Below are 18,546 nucleotides of genomic sequence, written 5' to 3' on the forward strand. Positions count from 1 at the left end.
CCACTTCAGCGCCATGAACTCCAGTCTATGAGCTGGATACTTCCGCTGTGAGGCACTGAGGGACTTGCTTGCAAAACCAACAGGTCTGCCCTTGGACTCTCCTCGGGGCACTTGAGACAGCACCGCGCCGAGTCCGTCCAAAGACGCATCGACCGACAAAATGAAAGGCACCTCAAAGTCTGGATGGGCAAGCACCACACACTCCAGTAACATCTTCTTCAACAGATCAAATGCTTCCCCACATTCCACCGTCAAGTCTGCGGAGGTAAGCTTACGGAAGCTGCCATGGGGCTTCTTATCCTTAGCTGACCTCCCCCTCCTCTTTTGTCCAGCTGTAAGGGCGAACAGGGGCTTAGCCACGGAGGAGCAGTTCGGGAGGAAATGCTGGTAGTAAAATACCATACCAAGGAAAGATTTGATCCTACGAACAGAAGGCGTGCACCCATCACCTTCCATGAGATCCTGCACTGTCATGTTGGAGATGACCTCTACTTTGGAGGGATCGACAGACACACCTCCGCCATCAACCACGTGGGCCAAAAACCGCACCCGCTTCTGCAGCAGATGACACTTCTTCGGAGCCAGTTTCAAGTTGTTCTCCCTCAACCTCTGAAACACAGTGCGGAGCCTCGACAGAGCCTCAACCTCTGACGGCGCGAAGACAAGAAGATCATCAAGATAGCACAAAAGCTTCGTGAAGTTCAGATCCCCAAAGATCCCAATCATCATTCTCATGAAGGCTGCAGGGCTATTACAAAGGCCCTGTGGCATGCGATTGTATTCATGCAACCCAAGGGGAGTCGTGAAAGCAGTGTACTTCTTGTCATCTTCATGCATTGGGATGTTGAAGAAGCCAGAGGTGAGGTCCATCGTACTAAAGAGGCAGTTACCACCCAGCGCGGCAAAACAGTCCGACTGGTGTGGCAAGGGATGAGCGTCTTTCAAGGTCCGAGCATTCAGCCATCTGAAATCAGTGCAGATCCGAAGCCCGCCATCCTTCTTCCATACCATAACCAGCGGTGAAGCGTATGCGCTCGAGGACTTCCGGATAATCCCTTTCTCCTCCATATCAGTGAGAACCTGTCTCAACTTCTGATAGTGGGCTGGGGGAACCCTCCTGTAGGGCAAGCGAAAGGGGCGCTCATCCACCAGATGGATGCGATGTGTGTATCCTGTGACCTCGCCACAGTCCAGAGAGTCCCTGGAGAAGATGTCATGGTACTCGGTGAGCAGCTGAGTGAGCTGGGACTTGCATGCCTCACTAACCTGACAGGAGCTGAGATCAATGTCACTGAGTCCGAGCTCTGACAAACTCCTAGCCGGCTGGACAGGGGGACAGGCACTATCTGTGGCGTTGGACTCATGTCTCCCTGCAACTGATTGCAGTCCCTGGAAAACATTAAAGTCCTCAATCGCCAAGCATGGAAACACATCAGCCAACTTGCAGTTCCTTTTCAGTGTGATGGCTTTGTCAGATGGATTGACAACAGTCATGGGTACCCACCTATCACCCCAGAGCGGTGTGACAAGTCGACCTACGAGGACACTGCGTGGCATGGCCTTGGAGTCTGTCGGCTCCACAACAACAGTGCTTCCAGCTGACATAGGCACCTTAGCAGGAAGTCTGCCCCAGACTAAGTGCTCGTGCCTCGGTAAGAGTGTCACGGCCTGGGTGAGCTTAACAGTACCTATCTTCTCAGGAACTGCACCACCCCTCCAGCGCTCTACATTCGTGAACATGGACAAGAACTGTTCAACGTCAGGACTAGACGGATGTTCCTGTCTGGACGCGATGTCCCAGTACTCAGTACCACTCTTGAGTACATGGGCCACATGTTTAATGACGTTTGTGCCGACTATCAGATCATCATGCTGACCGGGCACGACCAGAGTGGGTATGACAAAGGAAACACCATAAAGCTGCATGTTGAGGTCATAAAAACCATCAGGCCTAGTCTCCAGACCACCGCAGCCAATCAAGACAATGTTCTCTTCAGGCTGCTGCTTCTCAGGTAAAACACCCCCAGAGCGGAGCTTCTCTACTGCATTTTCACTGATACTGCATGACATAGAGCCAGTATCCAACATGCCATTAAGCTGCACACTCTGGCTGACAAGAACAGGAGCATAGAACAAGTCACTGAAAGCCTGAATCCTCTGTGTCGCCTGAATGACCATACGCGAACCCTGAGGTGCTTTGGCACACTTGTCTTCATACAAGTGAGCCAGGTCGGAGACATCAGTGAGGGATACATCTACATTACCCACACCATCCCTCTCTAGGTGTGGATTTAGTAGTTTAACGGACGAGACTGACGACCAGCTCTTCCACCAGGCTGAGAACGGAGCTGGTTGGGCGGCTGAGGGTGAGGACAGTCCCTCTTCCAATGACCAGGAGACAAACAGTTTATACATCGGTTCTCCCGGCTGCAGTGGGAAAATGTGGAGTGATCCGGAGACTTACAAACCCTGCACAACCGCTGTGGTGCGTCTGGCACCCGCCCTGCGGCGCTAGCTGGCGGTTGAGTCAGCGTCGGTGTCCGGACTGCAGCGCTAACTGGAACCTGAGACTGCATTGTGACCAAATGGTCTAGCAAGCTCACCAAACTCCTCATATAGTCATCACCGCCAGAGACAGGTGCGGGAGACGGTGCGGGAGACGGTGTAGGAGACCTTGCACAAAATGGTGTAGGAGATGACGCATGAGCCGGGACGGGAGATGGCACCACCGGCACGGTCGTGTTCAAGTTGGGAGCCACGTCGACTACAGGGATGTTGTGACTTCTCTTATGCACACTATTGTAGTGTTACTATTCGTGGGTTACTAACTTAATCACTAATATATATAAGTACACGGAGACGAGGATGCGGCACAAGTCTGATCTTTACTGACGGAGACATCACACACTACTAGGCTCTACCAGTGTATTACAGAACTCAGTAGTGGTGACAGTCCAACACAATCGAGCACCGAGTGCTCGATCCAATACACCACATCCCTCTTTTCCAACTGAGATGTGGCCTACTCATCAGTTGCTTCAACAGTAGAACCTTTACCGAACCATTAACACTATGGCATTAACACTGAACAAGTCTTTTCTACTTGCATACTTCAATGATTAATACAGCATGTTTTTTAAATGACAGATGACTCTCATTAAACAACATAAACCATTTCCTTTTCACATTCTGGTGGTTAGCATGTAAACATTTTGAACATTCAGCAATCTTGCAACATTTCAAGTTAAACACACCTTGTACTCTTTGTTTCACCTTCTTTTTTTCTTTTTTTTTCTTAATAAACACTTGAATGATCACACAAAAGAACCCTGAGGTTAGTCATTGTATCTGGCAGGGCGCCTAACTGCTCTGCCGCACTTTGTGTAGCATGTGGGTGTACTGCCTGTAGTCACCGGAGGAGGGTCGTGTGGTGGCAGGTCATGTGGTGGTTAGTCGACTGGCACAGGCGCTTGTGAGGGTGAGGGTTGTACCTCTGAGTCAAAATGTTCATGACTGTCAGTGTCTCTGAATAGGCTCGGATGTATCTTCCTCAGATGTCGCCTGTTCCTTCTCTGCATCCTCCCAGCCGGTGTCTGCACAGTGTAGGACCGTGGTTCATCTCGCTGTCGGATGACAACGGCAGGCTCCCAGCCGCGCCGTGTTTACATGTGTACGGTGTCTCCTGGGGTCAACACTGGCAGGGGCTTTGCACACTGGTCGTAACGTTGTTTTTGGCGGAACTGCAGGTTCCGGATCTTGCTGTGAATGTGCTGTGGGACTGATTGTGTCAGCACAGCACTGGAGCACGGAAGTGTGCTTCGTAGAACTCTCCCCATCAACATTTGTGCAGGTGATACGTCCAGTCCTGTCACCGGTGTGTTCCTCAGTGACAGCAGCACCAGATGTGGGTCAGTGCCGGTCTGCATTGCCTTCTTCAGCGCATGTTTCACTGTCTTTATGGCTCTCTCAGCCATGCCATTTGAAGAGGGAAAACCTGGGCTGGAGTGTGTGAGCTTGAACTCCCATGAAGCTGCAAATGACTTCATCTCATAGCTGGCAAATGGGACATGGTCACTCACTATCTCCCTAGGAATCCCGTGTCTGGCAAACACAGACTTCATCTTCTGGATTACTGTGTATGCTGTTTTGTCAGATATGTTGAGCACTTCAGGATATTTGGTTAGGTAATCAACTAACAACAGGTATGACTGACCGTGTAGCTCGAAGATGTCAGCTCCGACTTTCATCCATGGCAGTTCTGGGACCTGATGCGGCATAAGTGGCTCAGCCTGCTGTTTGGGCTGTAGCTGCTGGAATTGCACGCACTTTTCCACCATTGCCTCTATATCTCGTGCCATGCCAGGCCAGTAGAGAGACTTTCTTGCTCTGGCTTTTGTGCGCTGCACTCCTTGGTGTGCAAGATGCAGCTTCTCCAAAATCGTGCTCCTGAAGCTCTGGGGTATGATGGTTTTGTCTCCGACCAAGACAATGTCATCTTCCATGTGTATAATGTCCTTTACTGCCCAGTAGGCGTGTAGTTTTCTGTCCAAACTTTTCTTCTTCATGGGCCAGCCTTTCTTGTGTTTCTCACACACAGCTTGCAGCACGCTATCTGCTGCCGTTGCTTTCTTTAATTGGCTGAGTGTTTCCTCGCTCAAGGCATCTGTGGCATCCAAGGCATACACAACTCTCTCATCACAAGGGTTTTCATCAATATGGTCACCTTCTCTGCTAGCTGTAGCGCGTGAGAGTGTGTCGGCAATGTACATGTGCTTGCCTGGTGTGTATGTTACACTCAGATCATACCTCTGCAGTTGTAAAAGCATACCTTGCAGCCGCGCAGGTGCTTTGCTTAGCGGCTTGCGCATGATGACCTCCAGAGGCTTATGATCGGACTGGACAGTTACTGGTCTGCCGTAGACATACTGGTGGAATCTCTTAGCAGCAAACACTATAGCGAGCAACTCTTTCTCTATCTGTGCGTACTTCTTTTCTGTGTCGGTGAGCGCTCGTGAGGCATAGCACACTGGGCGGTCGTCCTGCATCAGACAGGCTCCCAGTCCATCCTTTGAGGAGTCTGCTTGTAGAGTGAGAGGCTGCTTGTGATCGTAGTATCTCAGCACAGGGGCTTGTGTGAGGATGGTCTTTAGTGCCTTTAGCGCTGAGCTGTGGTGCGGGCACCATTGCCACGCTACATCCTTCTTGAGCAGCTGTCTGAGGGGTGCCGTGAGTGAGGCTTCGTTTGGTATGTATTGCGCTAGGAATTTTGTCATTCCCAGCAGACGTTGGAGACTTTGTTTGTCTTCCGGGGTTGGCATGTCGACAATCGCTTTGATCTTTGTGTCGTCAGCTCTCTGTCCTGCTGCCGTGATGACGTGTCCCATGTACTTTACATTATCAACTTTAAACTGGATCTTGTCCCTGTTAAATTTCACATGTGCGGTCTTGGCTCTCTCCATTACTTTCTGCAGGATTTCATCGTGTTCCCGCTCTGATGACGCTGCGATGATCATGTCGTCTGCTATAATGTACACACCTGGGATATCGCCGAAGGTCTCACAGTTCTTTTGTTGAAACACTTCGCTGGCCGATTTGATCCCGAATGGGAGTCTGAGGAAGCGGAACCGGCCCCACGGCGTGTTGAAGGTGCATAGCTTAGACGACGGCTCATCTGGCTTGATCTGCCAGTATCCATCCTTTTCATCTAGGATGGAGAAGACGGATTTTCCTGTTAGCCTGCTGCGCACGTCTTCCGGTGTAGGAATGGAGTAGTGTTGACGCTTGACTGCCTCATTCAGGTTGCAAGGATCCAAACATACCCTTAGCACACCATTTTTTTTCTTTGTGGCAACAAGACTGTTTACCATTCTGTAGGTTCATCGACAGGAGTTATGACTTTCCTGTTCTGCAAGTCTGTGAGTGTCTCTCTTAGTGAGTCCATGATGGAGAGTGGTACGTTCCTGCACGCGTGAATCACAGGCGTGACGCTGGGGTCAATGTGTATGTGATGAACTCCAGGAAATTCGCCTAATCCTGTGAAGACCTCCGCATACCTCTGCAGCAGCTCCTCTTTGGTGGCCGGAGGTTTTGCTGGTTGTGGGGACTCCACTGCAAGCGCCTCGACTCTTCTCACCAGCTGCAACTCTTCACACGCATCTCCACCCAGGATTGGCTTGTCAGCTCGGCTAGACACATGGAAGTACAATATAGCCGTATGCTTAGATGTGCGGCAATCTAGAGATGCAACACCATCTGAGGGTAGTCGTGCACCACCAAAAGCAATCAGCACAGTCTTTGTGGGCCGTAACTGAACGGGACCTGGTAGCTGCCGGAATACGCGCATAGGAAGCACATTTGTATCGGCGCCTGTGTCCAACTTGAAGTTAATTGCTACGCCTCTGACCGTGGCTGTTTCACGCCATACAGTGCCTTTAGCTTGGTGGGCTGCTTTGTTTTTGTATTTTCCAATCATGCCTATATATAAGGAATCAATTTCACTTTCTAGATTATGCACTGTCTTTGTCTTGTAATTGCCGCTTTTTTCAGTGCTTGATTTATACACCTTGGAAAAATGATTGTTCTCACCACATTTGTGGCACACTGCACGATAAGCTGGGCATTGACGAGGCTCATGTTTATTTCCACAATTGTGGCAGAGATTTGTTGCTACATGCCTCTTGCTGCTCGTTTTGTTCTTGTTCCAGCTGCCCGTGCGCGTTTGCCCTGTTGCTTTCTTCAATGCCTCCACTGAGGCGTCTTGGACAACATGTGACGTCTGCATCGCTTGTATTTGTGACTTAGCGAGCTCGGCTGATCTACATATCTCTACGGCCCTGCGCAAAGTAAGCTCATTATCACGTAACAGTCTTTCTTTCAAACGGGCATCATTTATGCTGAACACTAATTTATCCCTTATCATGTCATCTTCATGTCTGCCAAACTCACAGTCTTTGCTCTTCTGGCGCAGCTCTGTGATGAATCTGTCCACCGATATTCCTGCTGACATCGTGTGCGACCAGAATTGATGGCGTTCGAACACGATGTTCTTCCGAGGGCTGCAGTAGTCCTTGAAGGCTTTCAGAACGTCCTCCATCGATTCGTCGTCTCCTTCTGGGATGACGGTGAGTGTGTTATACACTTCCAGCGCCTCCTCGCCGATGGTGTGAAGCAGAATGGCTATTTTAACCGTCTCTTCCTTATCCAACGCACCTGAAGCGGTAATGTACAGCTGGAAACGCTGCTCTTATCTTCTCCAGTTTTCTGCGACATTCCCGGTAAGTATCAGCGGTGGTGGCGGCTTGAACTGTTCCATATTTGTGCGCAGGCTAGCACGTGTTAGCTAGCTGCCTCAGCTACCAGCGAACTCGTTGAAGTACCGCCCTCGAATTATACCGTAACTCCGTCTTCTGACACCATGTTGTGACTTCTCTTATGCACACTATTGTAGTGTTACTATTCGTGGGTTACTAACTTAATCACTAATATATAGTATAAGTACACGGAGACGAGGATGCGGCACAAGTCTGATCTTTACTGACGGAGACATCATACACTACTAGGCTCGACCAGTGTATTACAGAACTCAGTAGTGGTGACAGTCCAACACAATCGAGCACCGAGTGCTCGATCCAATACACCACAAGGGACATGAACCTGTGAACGGAACCTACGCTCTACCGCGCCTGCTTCACGTTGTCCACCTGCAGCAACACGAGACTTCCTCTCCAGCATGTACTCATCAAGCCTCTCCTGGATCTCGCTAGCAGACCATTTCCCTGCGGACTTGAACTTAAAAACATTGGCAAGAGACTGATCTGGACAGTGTTTGATAAACATCATGCTTACCTCGTGGCTTGGCTCTTCAATACTACGGCCTTGCCGCTTCAAGCATTCGTCAGCCACCTCCACTGTCTTATTAAGCCTAATCCAGTACTCCATAGGATCCTCACCTGGCTTGGGCAGCGTACTGTAAAAGTCCGCCAGGGGCATGCTCGAGTATGTGAGGTCACTAAAGTGTTGCTTCAGTACATCAAAAATAATGTGGGGGTTCGCTATGTGGTCGACAGATGTGTTGCGCAGCTTTATCCTCACCACGTCCCCTGCTTTCCCCATAAGATTAGCTAGAATATCATGTGACTGCTCACTAACTGGAATGGCTCGCTTCCTCAAATACAAAGTCATAAGGCTCTCCCACTCATGAACTGTAAACTTATCAGAGCTATCGCCCCTGAAAATAGGAGGCTCCCTAGCGTCTGTCTGCATTACTACTCTAACACTAGGCACTGTCTCCGAACGCTGTTCAGCAGACCTAGCACTGTCTGTGTGTGTGTTTCTAAGCATTTGTGTTTCCTGCAGCTTAGCAGTGATTGACTCTCCTATCTTCTCTGCTAACTGAGTAATGAGCGTGGCTAACTCACCCACTGGCTGCTCGCTGTTACCTAGCACAGCCCCTTCGCTGATACCTGGCCTGGCCCGTTCTACGTAGCGTGTGGAGGTGAACTGAGGAGTGCCAAATGTGGTCGGGTCTCTAGGCCCTGGTGCTCTGGTGTCTGGTTCCCCGCCCTCTAAGAGCTGCCCGAAACTCCTACCTACACCTAGCCGTAAACCCCCATCCACATCTAACTGGTACCCCCTCTCCATAGCACACTGGCGATCCAAAAGATCCTGATCAGCAATGTTACCCCCACCTACGTATGAACCACCGTCTGCCATGTTCCTACCTCTAACACTCAGATAAAATAAAAAATAAAATAAAAAAGTGAAAAGCTCAATTCATTTAAATAATTGAATCTAGAAAGCACTAAGAGATTGAAACAATCAGACACAATCAACAAATTCACCAATAGATTAATCACATATTCACATATCTAGTAGTTTACATCAATAGATTATTCACACGAGTCCTTCAATCACATCAACATTAACTTTTTTTCCTTTTTTTTTCGTGTGTTTTTTTTCCTTCAATATATACAAATGTCCTGTTCACAAGCCCAGCCCATGGTAACCACAGCTATGACTGTCCAGTGTCCACACAGCTCAACTCCAGTCCACTGTAACATGAGTGTACAGTCTATAGAAATACCTGAGGACGTCTGGGGCTTGATGACGACAGCAGCCACCCGCGGCGAGCAACTGATGTCGCTCTCAGGATCCAGGAGGGTCACGGCACCAATGTAACGAGGGCAGTTCTATGCTGTTCTATGCTGGTCAGCCTGCTGCACGCCCGTCACTCTCATCGTTAGCTCTGCGTTGTGTTCTAGTTGGGTGGGGCCCCAGGTGTTGTTGGGGGGGGGCCCTCAGTCTCTCATCATCATCATCATCATCATGATCAAGGAAGGAGGGGGGACACACAGGACTCTATTTGGCCCACCTTGCCATTTATTTTCTGTACGAAATCACAGGAAAGAAAAGGAAATAGAATGTTGTCTGTCTCATAACATAGCTATAGGACAGTCACCTCTCAGCTCTATAGCCAGCGCGAGCTGAATTCTTCTTTCCTTGCGGTTTCAAATCCTTCGACAAACGTCCAGTCCTCCAGCGGGAGCGGTGTTTCTTACAGACGTGGGGGTTGAAGCTCAACCACTGCCCGGACTTCACTCGTGTGCATTAGAAGGAGAAACCGTCCACGGGACTCCGATGTAAGAAAGGATAAAACAAGTATTTTATCCCACAGCTTGCAGTATCTTCTTACAGGGATACTCAAGGTTACGTTCTCCTCAACCAGCAAAACTGTGCTACGGTAAGAAACACGCGTGGCTCGGCTCGGTCGCTGCTTGAGACTCTCTCCACAAAACAAAAATGGCCTCACCCGCGTTCCCTCTTCCGTGTACCCACAAGACCTCGCTCTTAAAGCGACCGTACAGGTATATGACGGTCGTTATAAAACATACATAAAAGTAAATAATGACATAAAATAAAATGTAGTAAACACAAATAACAGCACACAGACAGGATTTGGTGATATTTCATACTCAAACAAAATAAAATAAAAACATTAATTTTAACCTGGTTACAAATACAACTCGGATCGAATCCCACTGTGAGCGGAAATACGCTCAGTTGCACTGGTGGCAGCGGTGGGATCCGGAAGCGTGCAGATTCTCAGATCTCTCTTCGGAGCTCGAGAATAACAAAGCGCGAGGGAGCATTTCCGGGAGAAGGTGACTCAGACGGCCCCCAGTAATTTTTTATTTATAATTTTCATCATGATTCATTAAGATGAAGCACAATTATAATTGTTATCATAAGACCATTACAGGTAATACAAAGATATACATATTTCTTCGAAACAATAAAATTAATTATGGTGCCCCCCTCCTCCTCCTTCCTATGGTCTGTGCGATGGCGCCTAACAAACTCAAGCCTGGCGCTAACTGAAACGTTAGCTACACACCGTGGCTTCGAACAGGCGACAGAGTCGGGAGCAGAGAAGCGAAAAGAGAAGAAGCAGCGGGGTGACGCTCGTGCATCACTTGCAGGTATGCTTTAGAAATGTTAATTCTTAAAATACTGTAAAGTGCTTAAATGTTAGCCTTGGAATGCATAACATATATAGCCTAATGGTAGGACAAATCTTGAGGCATCCAGCTTGCTAAAGTTAGCAAGCTAAAGATCTTATAACGTTAGCTGCAAGCAAATATCCCATAATCTTTAACGTTACTAGCATTGTTTAGGAGGCAAATATTGAAGTTAAGCTAGCAGTTACGTTACTTGGTTCAGATTTTCGGCAATACGGTGTATTCTGAAATAAATGATATTGCTGATATTGATGGATCTGAGATGGTGCAGGAAATCATGAACCTTCCACAACTCTCACCACAGACAACTGCCCTGGAGATGTGTTAGGGCTCGGTCTGTTGACCAACCTGGCAACCAGCAATGAGAGCGGGGGAAGGGCGCGTCTGAAACACCTGCAGCCTATCTACTCGTTAACCACTCTAGTATAAGTTTGTTTGCTTTCCAGAACTCGTCGCGAGTTCGTCCTGAACAGTCCCGTGAGTAAATTCTTCGTCTCGAGTTTTGTGACATTTCTGTGTCTCCCGGTGGAGTACAGATTGTAGTATTCTCCGTGTTTTTGCTTGTTTGACTATTCCCTTGTGTCAGTTCTCCTTGAGAGCTTGCTCGGAGAAGAACTCTCTTTGTGTTTTCCCCATTGGATTTTCCCATCGTGATTTTCTAGTTGAGATCAAGTTTTTGATATTCTAATTTCTCCTCTCTCACTGTGGATCTTATTACTCGGTTGGACTTCTACCTTAAAGGAGCAGTTTGTGTTTTTTCCCCTTTCGGACTTTAAAGGAGCAGTTTGTGTTTTTTCCCTTTCGGACTTTAAAGGAGCAGTTTACGTTTTTTTCCCTTTCGGACTTTAAAGGAGCAGTTTACGTTTTTTCCCTTTCGGACTTTAAAGGAGCAGTTTACGTTTTTTCCTTTTCGGATTAAGGGAGCAGTTTACGTTTTCCCATTTTTAAGAAGCTATTCTCAAGTTCCGCCTGAAGCGCCTTCCCCTTCTGTCCAGGCCCGGCCGGCTCTCCTCTACGAGTCCTGCCAGGTTGGTGCTTTACTTTGTCTTGTGTTGTCGCTATTGGGTTCGTTCTACAAACCATAACAGTACGAACTCGCCTTCACTATGAACCCAGACAACCCAGACGCCAATCCTGTCCAGGCTGCTCTCTATAAGCAGATTCAGCTTACAGCCTCCCACGGCCAGCAACTACAAGAGGCCGCTGTTGCCATGCAGGGCCTCCGGGCTCAGGTGCAACCCCTCCAGGCTTCGGTGGATTCTCTTTCGGCCCAGCAAGCGGCGCTCGCGAGCCAACAAGAGGAGGTTCTTAAGCAGTTGCAAACTCTCACAGCGGCTATCACCATCCAGCCAGCTGTCCCACCAGTTCCGGCCACCCCTCCTCCAGCAGTGCCCGCAGCCGTTGCCTTAGACAATCCTACCGTTTATGTTTCGGATTTCCGGGAGCCCAGTATCTCCAATCCCAAGCCTTTGATGGCAACTTTGAGACCTGTGCCACGTTCATCATGCAGTGTGAGCTTGTCTTCGCCCACCATTCCAGGGGGTTCACCACAGATGCTGCAAAAGTTGCTTACGTGACTAACCTGCTGACTGGCCGCGCTGCTCAGTGGGCCACTGCTTCCTGGTCCATGGGGGCCAGTTTCTGCTCTTCCTACGATGACTTTGTGGCTGAGCTTCGGAAGGTATTCCATCATCCAGTGTACGGTCAGGATCTGGGTGTCCGATTGAGCAGGATCCAGCAGGGCAGTGGCAGTGTCACTGACTACTCAGTCGAGTTCAGGCTGGCTGCGGCTGAGAGTGGCTGGAACGACCAGTCACTTCGGGTAACCTTCCGTAGGGGCCTCAGCGATGCCGTCAAGGATCAGCTAGCCACCCGGGAGGATCCTACCTCTCTCGACGACCTTATCAGCCTTGCCATCCGCATCGACGGACGTCTCCGCGAGAGAAGGCGCGAGCGAGGTCTACGGGGAACCGTTTCTACCTCTCAGCCATCCAGAGCTTCCGAAGGGGGCTCTTCTTCGTCGCACTCCACTTCCCCTGTGGCAAGCCTCTCCTCCTCCCAGACAGTGACAGAGGAGGAACCTATGCAGCTCGGGCGTACACGACTGACTCCCGCTGAACGTGAGGCCCGGTTCAAGGCAGGTCTCTGTCTTTACTGCGGTCTTAAGGGACACCGGATCAGCGAGTGTCCTACGCGGCCAAAAGATTAGGCTCACTGGGACCCCGGGAGATCCTAGTGAGCCGTCTTTCCTGTTCCCGCCATCCTGCTCCGGCTAACCATCTTGTGAGCGTTACCCTGGCTTGGGCAGACCAGCGGCTCACTGTAGGCGCACTCATCGATTCGGGAGCTGATGGGTGTTTCTTGGACTCTACGTTTGCTGCTCAAGCTAACATTCCATGTGAGGAATTGGAGAGGCCAATAGAGGCCTTTGCTCTGGATGAGCGCCGCCTGGCCAGTGTTACCCGACAGTCCTGTCCCGTGTCTCTCACTATTGCTGGAAACCATGTGGAGAGCCTTCAGTTCTTCGTCATCCAGTCTCCCTTAGTTCCTGTGATCTTGGGGCGTCCCTGGTTGGCTCAGCATGAGCCACACATTGCTTGGTCGTCTGGTAACATTTTGGAGTGGAGCTCCTCCTGTCACGCCCGGTGTCTTCAGGCCGCACCTGGTCCAGCAGTCCAGACTGTTCCGATTGCCCCTCCTCCCGATCTTTCCTCTGTTCCTCCCGAGTATCATGATCTCGGGGAGGTCTTCAGCAAGACGCGGGCTCAGTCTCTCCCTCCGCATCGGCCATATGATTGTGCTATCAACCTCCGTCCTGGGGCCTCTCTCCCTAGCAGTCGTCTTTACAGCCTTTCCATCCCCGAGAAGGCTGCTATGGACGATTACATTTCAGAATCGTTGGCGGCAGGGCTCATCCGACCCTCATCCTCCCAGGTGGCAGCTGGTTTCTTTTTCGTTAAGAAGAAGGATGGTGGTCTCCGACCCTGCATTGATTATCGCCAACTCAACGACATCACCATCAAGAATAAATTCCCCCTTGCCTCTGATGACTTCCACCCTCGAACCCCTGACCCAGGCGACTGTCTTCACTAAGCTGGATCTCCGGAACGCCTACCATCTCGTTCGGATCCGGAAAGGGGACGAGTGGAAGACAGCCTTTAAGACTCCCCGTGGTCATTATGAGTACCTGGTAATGCCGTTCGGCCTCACCAACGCCCCGGCGTTGTTCCAGGCACTCATGAATGACATCCTTCGCGACATGCTCGACCAATTCGTTGTCGTCTACCTTGATGACATCCTCATCTTCTCCAGGTCCCTCGAGGAGCATGTCCAGCACGTGCGGCAGGTTCTCGAACGCCTCCTTCGTAACCGGCTGTTCGTCAAGGCTGAGAAATGCCTGTTCCATTCTGAGTCAGTGGACTACTTAGGTTTTATCGTGGAGGGAGGCAAGACTCGAGCTGATCCTCGCAAGATCAAAGCGGTGGTGGAATGGCCGGATCCTAAGTCACGTAAGGAACTGCAGAGCTTCCTCGGGTTCGCAAACTTTTACAGGAGGTTCGTCCGAAACTACAGCTCTGTAGCAGAACCCCTCACCCGTCTAACCTCCCCCTCTCAGCCGTTCGTCTGGTCCCCAGCTGCTCGCTCTGCATTTCTGTCGCTCAAGGAGAGGTTCACCAGTGCCCCCGTCCTACTCCATCCCGATCCCAAGAGGCAGTTCATAGTTGAGGTGGACGCTTCGGACACCGGATTGGGGGCTGTGCTCTCCCAACGATCAGAGGCCGACCAGAAGGTTCATCCTTGCGCGTTCTTCTCCCGCCGGTTCCTTCCCGCCGAGGAGAACTACGATGTTGGTAATCGGGAGCTTCTCGCTGTAGTGGCTGCACTTGAGGAATGGCGCCATTGGCTGGAGGGGGCAGAGCATCCATTTACCATCTGGACTGATCATAAGAACCTGACGTTCATTCGGGCAACCAAACGTCTCAATGGTCGGCAGGCACGGTGGGCCAGTTTCCTCAGTCGGTTCGACTTCACACTGACTTATCGTCCTGGCTCCCGCAACACCAAGGCAGATGCTCTGTCTCGTCAACACCTTAAGGAACCTGTAACGGTGGAGCCAAGTCCCGTCCTCCCTGAGACCAAGGTCGTTGGCGTGGTGACCTGGGGCCTTGAAACGGTGGTCAAGCGCGCCTTGCGCTCCAGTCCAGCCCCGAGCAACGTGCCGCCTCGCCGACTGTTTGTTCCGGACTCAGTGAGGTCTCGGGTCCTCAAATGGGGCCACACCAGTCAGCTCGCTTGCCACCCTGGAGTCCACCGCACTTTCACTTTCATAGCTCGACGGTTCTGGTGGCCCACTATGAGGAGGGACGTCAAGGAGTTCGTCATGGCCTGCACCATCTGTGCCCGCAGCAAGGCCTCTCACCAGGCACCGGCTGGTCTGCTGCAGCCCCTTCCTATTCCCAGTCGGCCCTGGTCCCATGTGGCGTTGGATTTTGTCTCTGGACTTCCTCCGTCTCAGGGCAACACAGTGATCCTGACGGTGGTGGATCGCTTCAGCAAGGGTGTTCACCTGGTGGCTTTGCCTAAGCTTCCTTCTGCTTCAGAAACCGCTGACCTCCTGATGAGCCACGTCTTCCGTTTGCATGGACTTCCCAAGGACATTTTGTCAGACAGAGGGCCCCAGTTTGTTTCCCGTGTGTGGCGTGCTTTCTGCAAGGGGTTGGGCGCCTCGGTCAGCCTTTCGTCGGGATATCATCCGCAGACTAACGGACAGACTGAGAGGATGAACCAGAGTGTGGAATCTGCTCTCCGTTGCGTCGCTGCCAAGAAGCCAACCTCCTGGAGTCAGTTTCTCCCCTGGGTCGAGTATGCGGTCAACTCCTTGGTCAGTTCCGCCATCGGCCTCTCGCCCTTTGAGGCATCCCTGGGTTACCAGCCGCCCGTCTTCTCTGCACAGGAGTCCGAAGTGGAGGTTCCCTCCGTGCAGACTCATCTGGACCGCTGTCGTCGTGTCTGGGAGATCACCAGGGCTGCGCTGCTCCGTGCTACGGAACGTGCCAGACGAGGAGCTAACCGTCGCCGATCCACAGCACCAGCTTACCAACCCGGACAGAGAGTCTGGCTGTCCACCAAGGATCTCCCCCTTCAGTCCTCTGCCAAGAAGCTGAATCCCCGGTTCGTTGGACCCTTCGAGATCCAGGAAGTACCCAGTCCTGCAGTTGTGCGTCTTAAGCTCCCGGCCTCCATGAAGACCCATCCGGTTTTTCATGTGTCCCGAGTAAAGCCTGTCTCCGAGAGCCCCCTTATGCCTCCGGCCCCAGCTCCGCCTCCCCCTGAGATTGTGGATGGGCATCCACAGTGGAAGGTCCGTCGGCTGATGGACGTCCGACGCAGGGGACGGGGGTTCCAGTATTTGGTTGACTGGGAGGGCTATGGGGTGGAGGAACGAAGCTGGGTATCCCGCCAGCTCATCATGGACCCTGGTCTGCTCGCTGAGTTCTATCGCCGTCACCCTGACAAGCCTGGCAGGTCGCCTGGTGGCTCCCGTAGAGGGGGGGGGTACTGTTAGGGCTCGGTCTGTTGACCAACCTGGCAACCAGCAATGAGAGCGGGGGAAGGGCGCGTCTGAAACACCTGCAGCCTATCTACTCGTTAACCACTCTAGTATAAGTTTGTTTGCTTTCCAGAACTCGTCGCGAGTTCGTCCTGAACAGTCCCGTGAGTAAATTCTTCGTCTCGAGTTTTGTGACATTTCTGTGTCTCCCGGTGGAGTACAGATTGTAGTATTCTCCGTGTTTTTGCTTGTTTGACTATTCCCTTGTGTCAGTTCTCCTTGAGAGCTTGTTCGGAGAAGAACTCTCTTTGTGTTTTCCCCATTGGATTTTCCCATCGTGATTTTCTAGTTGAGATCAAGTTTTTGATATTCTAATTTCTCCTCTCTCACTGTGGATCTTATTACTCGGTTGGACTTCTACCTTAAAGGAGCAGTTTGTGTTTTTTCCCCTTTCGGACTTTAAAGGAGCAGTTTGTGTCTTTTCCCTTTCGGACTTTAAAGGAGCAGTTTACGTTTTTTTCCCTTTCGGACTTTAAAGGAGCAGTTTACGTTTTTTCCCTTTCGGACTTTAAAGGAGCAGTTTACGTTTTTTCCTTTTCGGATTAAGGGAGCAGTTTACGTTTTCCCATTTTTAAGAAGCTATTCTCAAGTTCCGCCTGAAGCGCCTTCCCCTTCTGTCCAGGCCCGGCCGGCTCTCCTCTACGAGTCCTGCCAGGTTGGTGCTTTACTTTGTCTTGTGTTGTCGCTATTGGGTTCGTTCTACAAACCATAACAAGATGCTCACATTTCTTCATGACAACCAACTTCAGGAGGTCTCTCCAAATCTCTGGATTGCTCCACGCATCGCATTACCCCTCCCAGTTACAGATGCCTCTGCTGAGCGAAGTTTTCAAAACTTAAGCTCATTAAAACATACCTGCGTTCATCAATGGGACAGGAGCGTATAAGCGGTCTTGCTGTCATCAGCATCAATGCAGAACTCGCTCAGAAGCTGTCATATGATGACTTAATTAACGATTTTGCAGCTAGGAAATGCAGACGCGTGCGTCTGTAGAGCTTCCTGCAACTGCTGAAAACGCCTATTCTGTAGTGCAATATATAGGCCTACTGTCTTTTAGTGTTTTTGGAAGCTTTGTAACTTATGTTTTGTGTGACTAATTGTATAGTTCTGTTTTCTTATTTGTATTTATATTCATTTAATTTTATCAAAAGTTGCAACATTGATAATTAAAATATAGTTATTTGGTTTATGTTAATGAAGAAGGTTGCACTTGTGTGTGAGTGTGTGTTGTTGTTATTGTTGTTGTTATTGTTGTTGTCTTAACTGTTCTATAGTGCAGTATATACTGACTTTACAAAGTTTGTGAAGCGCTTCCTGCAACTGCTGGAAATGCCTGTTCTAGTGCAATACATACTATCTTTTGCAGTGTTTGTGAAGTTGTGTAACTTTTCTTCTGTTTTGTGTGAATACTTGAACAGCTCTGTTTTTCTTATTTGTATTTATTTATATTTATTTAGTTTTAACCACAGTTGCAACATTGATAATTACATATATTTTTTGTTCGTATTTCCTGAATAAGATTTCACTTTCAAATATGTCTGTGCCATATTTTCTTACCAATACAAATATTTATACAAATATGTGGTGTGTTTTTTTTTCCTTGGGGGTGGGGGTGTGGCTGGTAGTTTGTGCACCACCACACGGCGGGGGAGGCACCACAAAGCAATTACGCATAGGGCACCCAAATGGCTAGCAGCGGCCCTGAGTACAACTCCTGTCGAATCCTGCAGCGGGCGGAAATTTGCTCGGTTACACTATCAGTGCAAGCATCCTTCAAAGGCTGACTGCGAACCGCTGTAGTGCAGACGGCCGTAAGGCTAGCTTACTATTAGCTAGCTTACCTTTAGCTTACTATTAGCTTACCATTTGCATTGTGGATAGAACCGCAAAACTGTTGCAACACCACGCCCAACTCAATTTTTTCAATATGTTCCGGGTTCACTTGAATATCGTTTTGTTTCAGCCAATCTGTGAAACTTTACACATCTGAAATGTTTTTGCCATATGGTACTTTTTCTTTTTTTTTGTAGCACATTCCAATCTCTTAAATTCTTCTTCTGTCAACTGCTAACCAAAGGGTTGGCGTTGACGGGGCAACGACAGTTTCAGAATTAGTATAACATAGCTCGATCAGTTCCCGCTGCGAGATTCGATCCGCGCTGCACTGCTGCACAAGGCGACATCGCTGACCGTTCGGCTAAAGGGGCTGACCCCCCAGTGAGTCTTTTGTAGTTTACATTAGTCACTTACTCCTGGAAGCGCGCCCTCGCGCTGTGTCATTCCGCGCTCCGAAGAGACTCATGAGGATCTGCACGGTTCCGGACACTTCCGTATCCCACCGCTGCCACCAATGTACCGTAGCTCAATCAATCAATGCCCGTTGCGGAATTCGATCCTAAGTGCACTGCACCACAAGG

This window comes from Lampris incognitus, chromosome 21 (genome assembly GCF_029633865.1).
Source record: "Lampris incognitus isolate fLamInc1 chromosome 21, fLamInc1.hap2, whole genome shotgun sequence".
Classification (NCBI taxonomy): Eukaryota; Metazoa; Chordata; class Actinopteri; order Lampriformes; family Lampridae; genus Lampris; species Lampris incognitus.